The sequence below is a fragment of the Anser brachyrhynchus genome, assembly GCF_964034855.1.
Source record: "Anser brachyrhynchus genome assembly, chromosome: 15".
NCBI classification, from domain to species: Eukaryota; Metazoa; Chordata; class Aves; order Anseriformes; family Anatidae; genus Anser; species Anser brachyrhynchus.
Window position 1 is genome coordinate 15,049,570 of NC_137733.1, and position 9,839 is coordinate 15,059,408.

The following is a 9,839-nucleotide window of genomic DNA, read 5'->3' on the forward strand; positions in this document are numbered from 1 at the left end:
GGGCGGAGGTGAGGCTCAGCAGGCGGGTTCGCGGCGTGCCCACGGCCGCCACGTCGCAGTGCCCGTGGTGTGGCTTTGGGGGCTGGGGTGCCACCGGGGTGCACACCCCATTGCTCTGACACGAGGCAGCCAGCTCCTCTTGGAAAGCCAAACAATCCCCTGGGCACAGCCACCCGCCTCACCTCCCGCACCTCGCTCCCTCCCCGCGGCCACCGAACCTGGGGACGTCCCCGTCCCCACCGCGGTGTCCCAGCCACTCGCTGCGTGGTCCCGGGCACGTCGCGTAAATCCCTTAACCTTGCTTTCCCCCATGCAGAATGGGGATAAAACCAGCGGGCTCGCTCTCTGGGGGCATGAATTACTGTTTCTGAGAGCTGCTGGGTAAGAGGTGCTAGGCAAAGCGCAGAGCAGATTAATCTGCAGCGTCTTTGCGTCGCGGCGTTGGCGCTAATCACCGGTGCGAAAGCGCCCGGGGAGGCCGGGAGCACGCGGGCGGCACGGTGCAGAGGCAGCAGCCTCAGCCGGGGCTCCTCGCCCGCCTCCCCGGTGCTGCCCGTGCTGGGCTCCGTGAATCAGCATTTCTGCAGCCCAGACGAGGCACCGGCGAAAGGCAGGAGCCTGTCGGGGCACGGTGGGGGGCCCTGCGGGGAGGAGAACGGGGGCACCTCGTTAAAAAGGGGCAGCCTGCGAGCTGGGGGTGGTCTCGTGCCGTGGATTTGCAATCCGCTCGCTCTCGGCTTCTGCTCATTACCGCCGTGCGCCCCTCGTGCGCGGCCGCGAGGTAAACAAGCGCCGTGAGCAGCGCTGCCCCTCGCGCGTCCCCTCCCCGCCGCCGGCGGGGGAATGTGACAAGCTGGCACCGGGAGAAGGCATGAAAAGCGATGCGATCTGCTGCGCCGAGACCCGGGGAGATCCAGTTACAGGAACGGGGCTAGAACAAAAGAGATTTAGCCTCCAGGATCAATTCCTCTCCATTTTCCCGGCTGCGCACGTGCGTGTGCGTGCACGCGCGTGAAAGCCTCCGTCCCCGCCGGTGAGCGCTGCCGAGCACCAGCTGGGCTCTCCTCGGAAGAGCTGCGGTGCTCAGAAACGCTTGTTTTTCCCAAAACGGGGAGAGCAGGGTGATCCCCTGGGACGAATCTAGAAATAGCGAGGCCAGGCCGGGCTTTGCAACGCTTGAACACCAGCAGCAGAGCCAGGTGGCTGCCGGTTGCAGGAGCCCTGCTAAGAGCGCCGAGTCCGGATTGTTCCCCACGGATGCTGACACCTCCGCCCCTCCATCACGGCCAGGAAAAACCCAACCCTTGAAAAGCGTTTTCTGCGACATCCCGGCTGTGCCAACATCGCAGGAACCAGGACCCCTCCAACCCGCAGCCGTGGGGCCGGGATTTAGCGGGGTGCCACGCGCTGGGATGCTTGTCGCTCCTTTAGGGGGGAACTGGGCTCGTTTGCGGGGTTTTTTTTGGCATGGCGCCTTCTCCCAAATGCCGCCGGGGAGGAGACGTGGAGAGCGCAGATGTGCATCCCGAGCATACCGCAACAAGGTTCCTGATTTAAGGGCTGTGATTAACCTCTTTCCGACGGTTGCTAACCAGGTGCAGGATCGTAACGGGAAGAGGAGGAAGCTCAGCGAAAGCAGCCAGCTTTCCCCCGTCACCTGGAGCTGCACATGGATGCCATTTTCTGCCTGGAAATTTGAGTTGAGGATTCGTGAAGGGCGCAAAGGCACCCCTGTGTGTAGCCGTGCTGCCCCGTAGCTGCTTTCCGGAGCCCGTCTCCTCCTTCCCAGCTCGGGATCCTGCAGACAAGGCATCGCCGCGGCTCGAATATGGCACGAGGCTGCGGGGCACCCGGCTTGGGCTGTGCGTGCAGGGGAGCCAAAGGGAAATGGGACAGAAAATCAGCCCGATTCCCCCTCGCTTGGGCAACATCCGCCGGGCAGGCAGGGTACCCAGGGCTCCTGCCCGCAGCTTTCTGCAGGACCTTGCTCTTTCAGGGGTACGGGGAGGAGAGGAGCAGTTTTCTGTGGTTAGGCATTAAAAGCGGGCGCGTTGCGGCTTGTGTTTCGTCGTCAAAGGTCAAACTGTCCTCAAAGGTTAAACCCGGAGCTGGCAAACTGGCTAATTTTTAGGAGACCTGGCACACTGAGACATTCAGGGCACACATTCAGGGCATGGTGTTGCTCGCACTGCTTTCAGCTCCTCTGCCCCGGTGCCGTCTTCCCGGCTCCGTTTTTGTGTGCACCACCAGCGCCATATTTCACCCTTTCCCCCCAAAATACCGCCCTGGCATCACATTTGGGTTTAGGTCCCCTTCAAAGCTGGCCTCTGGCCGGCCAAATCCTGCACTGTTTCTCCCAGGGAACCTGCCCAGGTGGGTGGGTGCTGCAGAGCTGGAGTCAGCCTCTGCGTGATGCTGGGGGGGGGCTCAGCACCGCCTGTCCCCCCACGAGTGGCACATCCATGTCAGCTCGCACAGCACCTGAAGTCTGCCCCCCATTTTTAGGACATGCAAAGCGGTCAGAGCAGGGGGAGCCCGGCTCCTCCTCCCCTCGCCACCTCCCCAGCTCCTCCCCGCAGCCAAGACCTGGATTTTCCGCTGGGTCTCCCCGGGCAGGGAGCGGTGGTTGTTGTACTCCCAACACTTCGCAGAGTCAAGAGCTGTCGAGGCCCTCGGAGCAGGGCAAGAGCAAGGAGAAAACGGGCCAGGGGAAAGGCAAAGAGGGCAACCGCCACGGTGGCGAGGCTACGGGCTTGGGAAATGGGAGGAGACAGGGAAATTTATTAAAAACAATTAATAGCTGCTACAACCAAGGGCTTAAACTGAAACCAAAGCCTTAGGGAAAGAGGAAATGAAGTGGCTTCAGATTGTTATTTTATTGCTTAATATATTTTTTTAAATATGATATGTTAAATGCAAATAAGCATTCTTACAGAGCAGGAGAGGGAGGGAATGGAAGACATGCCGGGAAAAGTGAGTGGGATCTAGGTTTTGCATCGTTCGCTGAATTACTGGCAGGTCTTTTGTAACATCTGTTAAAAATAAAACAAACATTCATTTCCATTTCTCGCTGCCTGAGATGGCTTCTGCAAAAAATTTCAACCTGTCCAGGAATTTGTCTTGAATGTTGCCCTCCCTCTCCTCACGCCTCCTCTTCTCCAGGGGAGATTTCCTTCCTGCACTTCCCAGGGGCTCCATTAGCCCCACATTAAAGCCTTTTTACTTTGCTCTAAAACTCTCCATCGAAGTAAAAGGAATTCTAATAAACCGCTGGGAAGACTCGGCTATTCACTCTTTCCATGGAAACACGGCGCTGCCTCGGAGCAGAGCTCCTCTCCACGGAGCCTGGGTCACGGCGGGAGGAGGCCGAGGAGGGATGGAGAGATGGTTTCCATTATAAGAGACCTTTTGAGGGAAATAATCGCCGCTCTCCCACCACGGAAAGCCTTCGAGATGAGGGGTTTCGGCACGCCGAGGGAGCACGACGGTGTTGGAGGGGTCGTGGCGTGCAGCAGCGATGTGCAGGGCACCCAGAAACTCATTAAAACACCAGAGGAGCAGAAAGCCGAGCCCCCGATTCCTCTCCCAACAGAAGGGACAAGCTTGGGGGCGGATGAAGCTGCTGGGAGGTTTGGGATGGGGACACGGGGACAACGAGGGGATGGCATGGCTGGGGGGACACTGGCAAATTTGGTGGCTCCTTGCCTAGGGCGATGCTGCTGCACACTGGTGAATGTCGTGGCAGTGCGGGCACCAGGACAATGTGTTTTTTGAGGCCCCAAAAGCCTGAGTGTAATGGGGGCAGCTCGGGAGGGAGGGAAAAGGGTCTCATGGCTTCGTCGCAAGCACCAGGCAGTGCCAGTGTGCGGAGCAAGGCGCCGTTGCACCCCTGGGTGACCACGATATAATGGAGCTGGAGCATCCTTGTAGGCGCAACTGTCCCGAGAGCTACCACGCTGCCAGATGAAGGTTTTTTTTTCGAAACGCCGGGAAGCTCATTAGAAATAGCCCGAAGGGCGAAGTTAGGAGATGGAAATCCATCGGATCCGCTTGGAGCTGGTGCGTGGCGCTGGGTGAGAGCTGGAGGAGGGGACGCGGGGTCCCCGCGCACCAGGAGCCAAGAGCGGGGGGCGCAGGGCGCAGTCCCAGCACCGGGTGGTGGGGACCTAGAGCTGGCTGCAGGGGCTCGGATGGTGGAGAGCAACCAAACGCATCCCACATGGAAACCACGGAGCTGCGGGGCCAGCGGAGCCCAGCAGGGCCAGGGCTGGGACTCATTTTTCCCACCGGGAGGAGGAGGAGGAGCGGGAGGAAGCCTTATCTTTGTAGGTCGCCGTGGCGAGACACCGCCGGAGCCGGAGCGCCTTTGTTTTAGCAGCTCCAGAAATGACACGGCAATGAGTCATTTTTTTTTAGCCCCCCCGGCAGGGGGGTTGCTTCCAGGGAAGCCTCTGACTTTTCTCGGCAAGGTGAGCCCTGCCCTCCACGCGTGCGGGCGGGCGCCGGGGAGAGGCTTTTCCGCGCCGCTCCGTGCGGGCTCTGCAGGGCGAGATTTGCTCCTCGGAGGCAGGCGCCAGGTGCGAGGGGCACGAGGGTCGTACCCGGCGCTCACGGCACGGGCTTTGTGCCGGATTTTGCCAAAAAGAAACTTTCCCTTCGGCACAGCCGCGCAGCGGCATCCTCCAGGAGCTCGGAGGGTTTAACGAGCGGCATTAATTGCTCTGGTAGGCGATGGTCGGGCGCGGCGGGGTCAGGCCGAGGCAGACGCAGCGTGTCACGCGCGCGAACGGGGACGACGCTGGCACCGCCACCTCGGAAGGGCTGAGAAATCCCCAAATCGGCCTTTGTGAAACCGTCCGTCGCAGCCGCGGAGCTCCAGAGCCGCCGGAAAAAATCACAGCGTGTAGCGCACGAAGCGTTCGGTGGCGATTTCATTTGCATACGGGGCTCGCGGGGGCTTACGGTTTCCACCTTACTCCTTGACACGGCGAAGCCAGGGTTTCAGAAACATGAGGCTGAGATTTTCCCGAAACCACGGGATCCCAGGAGCCGGGGATTTCAAACGCAACCGGGCTGCACCGGCTCGCCGAATTGGCGGGACTGTGGTGTACAACTTCCAAATCCTTCGGTCTCCTCTCCATCCCACAGGAGCAGCCGGGGCTGCTGCCTGTTGGGTACATCCCGCCCCGGCTTTTTTGCTGGGTTGTACTGGGTTGTACTGGGTTTTACTGGGCGGGCAGGGTTGCGGTTGCAGCCCACAGTGCCGGATGGTGGCGGTGCAATTCCCAGTGATGGCTTTGGGGTTGGTGGTTCTGGGGATAAGCACCCAGCCCCTGGAGAGCCCTGAGGTCCCAGCTCGCGTTCCCGTCCTGCGGAGAGGCGCGCGTGGGCAGGCCGGGGTGGCCTCGAGCACGCTGTGGGGTTTGAGCTTCGGGGCTGGGGCTGGGGAGACGAGAGCAAGCGGTCTGCTTCGTCAGCCGCAGGGTCCCCTTAGGAGGATTTCGGTCTATTTTGCAGCTTGATCCACGGTATCTCGAGTAATTAACAGGGAAAAGAGAGGGCCTGGTTATCCATCCTTCAAGAGCAAGGGGTTGAACGGGAAGGCAGCACCTTGGAAGCGGATCAAATAGCTCTCCAGCCCCCCGCGTGCCGCGCTGCGCTATCAAGGTGAACGGCTGTGCCTCAATTAGAGCGGCGCAGCCCGGAGCAGGGCTGAGCGTTCGCACCCTTTCAGCCAGAACAGGAGCACGCGGGGCTGCACCCCGGGGTGCTGGGGCCACCCACGCCGTGCTTACCCCCCACCTGGGGTCCGTCCCCCCTCCTCGCCTCCGCTCCGGGTTTTATTTCCCCTTTGGCAAATAAAGCGGCGTGCGGGGAAGGACGGCTCTTTGTTACGCTCTCCCTTTCCTCCCCAGCCTGAAAGCACCCCAAAAAAAGCAATCCTGCCCAGCGACGAGCTGCCGCCGACCCCAAATCGGCCGGGCAGCGCGCACCTAAATCCCCGCAGATGCGCGGCGCCGGCAGCCTGTATTTTTCCTGTCGGTCGGCTGCAGCTGGCTGTGCCGCGCCGAGAGCTGCAGGTGCGATTTGTTCATTTGCCTCCACCCCCCGCGCTGCCTCCAGCCCCCCCCCTCCTTTTCTCCCCATCCCCGCTGCCGTGCGAGCCCACCTAACCCAGCATCGCCCCGCTGCGGGGCCGGGGAGAAGGGGGGGGACACGTAGGGGAACGGGGGGGGTTAATCTGACCCTGCGAGGCTGGAAGAGGAAAAAAATCAAAACTATAAAGGAGGCAGGAGCCTCCTCCTTTTCGCTCTCCCCCGCTCCAGAGGATTAAGCCTACAAAAAAAAAAAAAAAAAAAGAGGGGAAAAAAAAAAAAAAATGTCTGCAGCTTTCTGTTGACCCTGCATGATGGCATTTTTGCGCTCTGTGTGCTGCCTCTGCTGATTGCTATTCCTGGCACAAACACACACACGCACACGCACACACACGCGCACACAGACCCAGCGCGGCTCGCACGGGCACGGCAAGCCGGCGACCCGCTCCAAAAAAAAAAAAAATAATAATAATAATAAATAAAAAAAAAAAAATCCCCCGAACCCAAACAAACCCCTCGGCGTCCCTGGCCACCCTGCCCGCCGCCGGCCGCGTCTCTGCGGGGCCAGCCAGCGGCACGGTGGCCGCTCGCCCTCTCCTCCGCCCCACTTCTCACCTCGTCCCTAGCTCCACCGAGCACTTTCTCCTGTCTGCTGGAGCCGCCCGCAGCCAGAGCCCTCCACCACTCCTACCGCTGGCATTACATTTTCAGGCTGGATGCTATAGGGCCGTTTCTAATTACCTTATATCCCCTAGTGGTCTATGAATAATGGTTAGTGAAGGAGCTCAGAAGGGCTGCTGAGAAGGGAAGCGAAAAAAAAAAAAAAAAAGGAAAAAAAAAAAAAAAGAGGAAAAAAAGAGAATTGTGCTATTTCTCACATTTTTTTTTCTAAGGATCTAATCTGGCTACTGTGTTCTGGAAGAGGAGGAGAGAGAGACAGCAGGAGAGAGAGGCGAGAGCAAGGAACATCGCAGGTATTGTTGCAAGCTACATCTTTGTGCTTTTTGCCTTTTTCTGTCTTTTTATCGAAGCTGCAGCAGGATTGGAGGCGGGGGGGGGTGTTGCGCGGACGGGGCTTTCTCCGGGGTTTATTTTTCCCTTGTGCAACTCGTGTGCCGCGGCGACCGAATGGATGCACGGCGCTGGCACCGCGGAGTTTGCGGGGGGGGGGGGGTGTCCGTGTGCGTGTGTGTGTCCTGCCCGCGGCGCCCGCAGGGGAGGGGGCTGCTTTGCTTCGCTGGAAGTAATAAAGAAATCTGCAACCGGTCCAGAAACCCCGCTGACTTGCCGACGGATGGGTGTCGGAACAAAGCTAGGGGGCTGAGGCTCGGGATGTGCGTTTTGCTCGTCCTGCCTCCGACTTCTCCTGAAGTTAAAATAAAAACCGGGCACGGGGGAGGCTTTGAGGGGAGGGAGGGCTGCTTTTCCTGCGGGAGCTGGCGGCGTGCACGCCGCTAGACTTCCAAAAGTTGCGGTGCTGCCACCGCGGCCAGGCGCCTGGCTGCCCCCGCCGCTGTCTGCACGTGAGAACTCGATCTATTTTCTTTCTTCCCTCCGGTGGGCAGCGGGCTGGCGGGGCAGGAGCAGTGGGGTCTAGCAGACAGGCGAGCGATCACGGGGCTCGCACATCTGGCTGTGCGTTCGGAAAGCCCCGCAGCGGGACTTCCACGTCCCCTCCCGCTCCCTTTCTCCCACGGCAAATTTATACCGAAATCGTCCGCCGACATTAATAAACAAACAAACCAGCCAAGGGCTGACAAGCCCGGCGAGGGGGGGCTCGCTTCTCCGAACCGGAGCGTGCCGGTGAGGGGGGAGGTTGGGGGGGGCATGTGCGCTTTTGTTTTAAATACCGAAATGGCAATGATTGAAAACATATGAATAGGATGCAATGCAGAGCGTGTGTGTTGCAGGGGGCGGGGGGAGCTGGAAAACTGCTTATACGACAGAAGCGGAGCTTGAATGACTGTGTCGTAGATGAAAGCCGAGGGGTCTGTCCCTCGCCCGCTCGCCGGCTGCGTGTGTGCGTGCGTCTGCGGGCTGGGGTGGGAGGGGGGGGTGAGGCTTGAGAAGGCGAAGAAATGATCCTGCGAGCGTGCCACCCGCGGGGGGGAAAAACCCGGGGCGAAGCGCGTGGTTATAGCCGGGGGAAGTTTGCTTTAATGGAGCCGGCTGAGCGTACGGGAAAAGAATAAAACGAGATGAAAATGCGCCCGTGCGTGCGCGTGGGGGGGGGGGAGACGGGGGGCGCGTGGGGACGGGGAGAGCAAGCGGGTGCTGGCACCTCCCGGCCACCCGAAGGCGTCGGCGGTGCTGGTGGGGTCGGGGAGGTAGCGGAGCGTGGCCGGGGGGTTCTCCGGGAGGGCGTTTATTTGTGCGGAAACGGAGATGGAGATGGAGATGGAGATGGAGATGGAAGCGACCTCCCGGGGAGCGCTGCGGTCCCCGGGGAGAGGCTCCGGACCCGCGCCGGGGGTGCCCTTCGGTGGCTGCCCTTCGGTGGCTGCCCTTCGGTGGCTGCCCTTCGCTGCTCGCCCTGCGTGGCCTCGCTTTTGTGTTTGTTTGCATCCGAGGGGGAGAAGGGAGCCGGGGGGGTGGGGGGGGGTGGCGAAGGCGGGGAGAAGCCGTGAGGGCGGAGAGCCGATTTAAATTGGACTTAATGGATTCCCAGGGCAGCTCTTTTAGATGAAAGTCAAAATAAGAGCCAAAGTGAATCTCGGCAGACCTGTCTGTTGCATTAGAGATGCAGCCTTCCCCTCCCTCCCTCCCTTTTTTCTTTAAAAGAGAGGGGAAAAAAAAAAAGTGTTAGCCGCACAGAAGACAGAGTGGAGTTTCTCGTTCCTATAATGAGAGCTCTAATTGAAGAACTTACGGCCTCTTGGGAGAGCCTTTACTGATCGCTGCTTTTGTTATTCGTGCCGCGCGCTGTTTTCTTGCTTTGGGGGGGCCGGCGTGCGGCTGGCTGCGCCGGGGCTGGGTGCGATGCCGTCCCCCTGTCACCCCCCCGTGGCTCTGGGCAGGTAAGGACCCCTGGCCCCCCCCATGCCGGGCTCCCCAGGGTGGGCTCGGTGGCTGCTGACGGATGCGCTGTGCCCAAGGAAGCGATGAGACCCCCCCGGAGCCGGCGTGGGGGGAGCGCTGCAGCCTGGCTGCGGGTGGCTGTCGTCTGCGCAGGACCCCCGGGCTGCGGGACGGATCCTGCTGGGGCCTGAGGCAATAGCGGGGAGCCCCGGGGGGGTTAGGGCTCGGGGGGGTAGGTTGTGAGCCTGCTTCGTGCAGAGGGTGCGATGCGTGGCCCATGGGGACCCGAGGGTGCTGTCTGCAGCCCCAGTGTCACCCGGAGGGGACAGGCGTCGTGCCAAAGCCACGCGGCCCCTCTGCACGCCCGGGGTGCCAGGTGGGAGAGGTGAGAGTCCCCCCCCCCTCCTGCCGTTTCCACCGCCCAGCAATTTGGGATGGGGACGGTCTGGGGGCCCTGCAGATGGGGCTGCCCCGTGATGGGGTCTCATCACCCCCCGCTCCCTGTGCTGGGTCCCGTTGGGTGGCAGCGTCTTCGTGACCGCAGGGCGGTGGGGGCTGTCCCCAGGTTTTAGCGGAAAGCTGCTGGGGACAGGTCCTTGCTGCCCCCCTGTCCCCCTCCCAGGCCTGGAAACCTTTTGCAGCTGTGTTGGGATTTCCGTGGAGGAAAAGGAGAGCAGCGAGCGCTGGGGATGCTCTGTGGCGGGGGACACGCGGGGAGGCCAAGCA

The 9,839-nt window shown here is 60.9% G+C and overlaps 1 protein-coding gene across 7 annotated transcripts in view; it reads left to right on the forward strand.

Annotated features, from left to right (window-relative positions):
* RAI1 (retinoic acid induced 1) overlaps positions 1-9,839 on the forward strand; it is a 74,900-nt gene that overhangs the window by 26,735 nt on the left and 38,326 nt on the right. For 2 of the 7 annotated variants that reach the window (XM_080556013.1, XM_080556015.1), the window contains one exon: positions 6,989-7,069. The exons of 1 other annotated variant lie outside the window; for it this stretch is intronic. The gene's annotated coding sequence lies outside the window, so the exon portion shown is untranslated. Of the gene's footprint in view, positions 1-1,595; positions 6,081-6,988; positions 7,070-9,839 lie in introns of those variants that run through there. 4 more of the 7 variants (XM_080556011.1, XM_080556012.1, XM_080556016.1 and 1 more) reach the window with 4 other exon arrangements.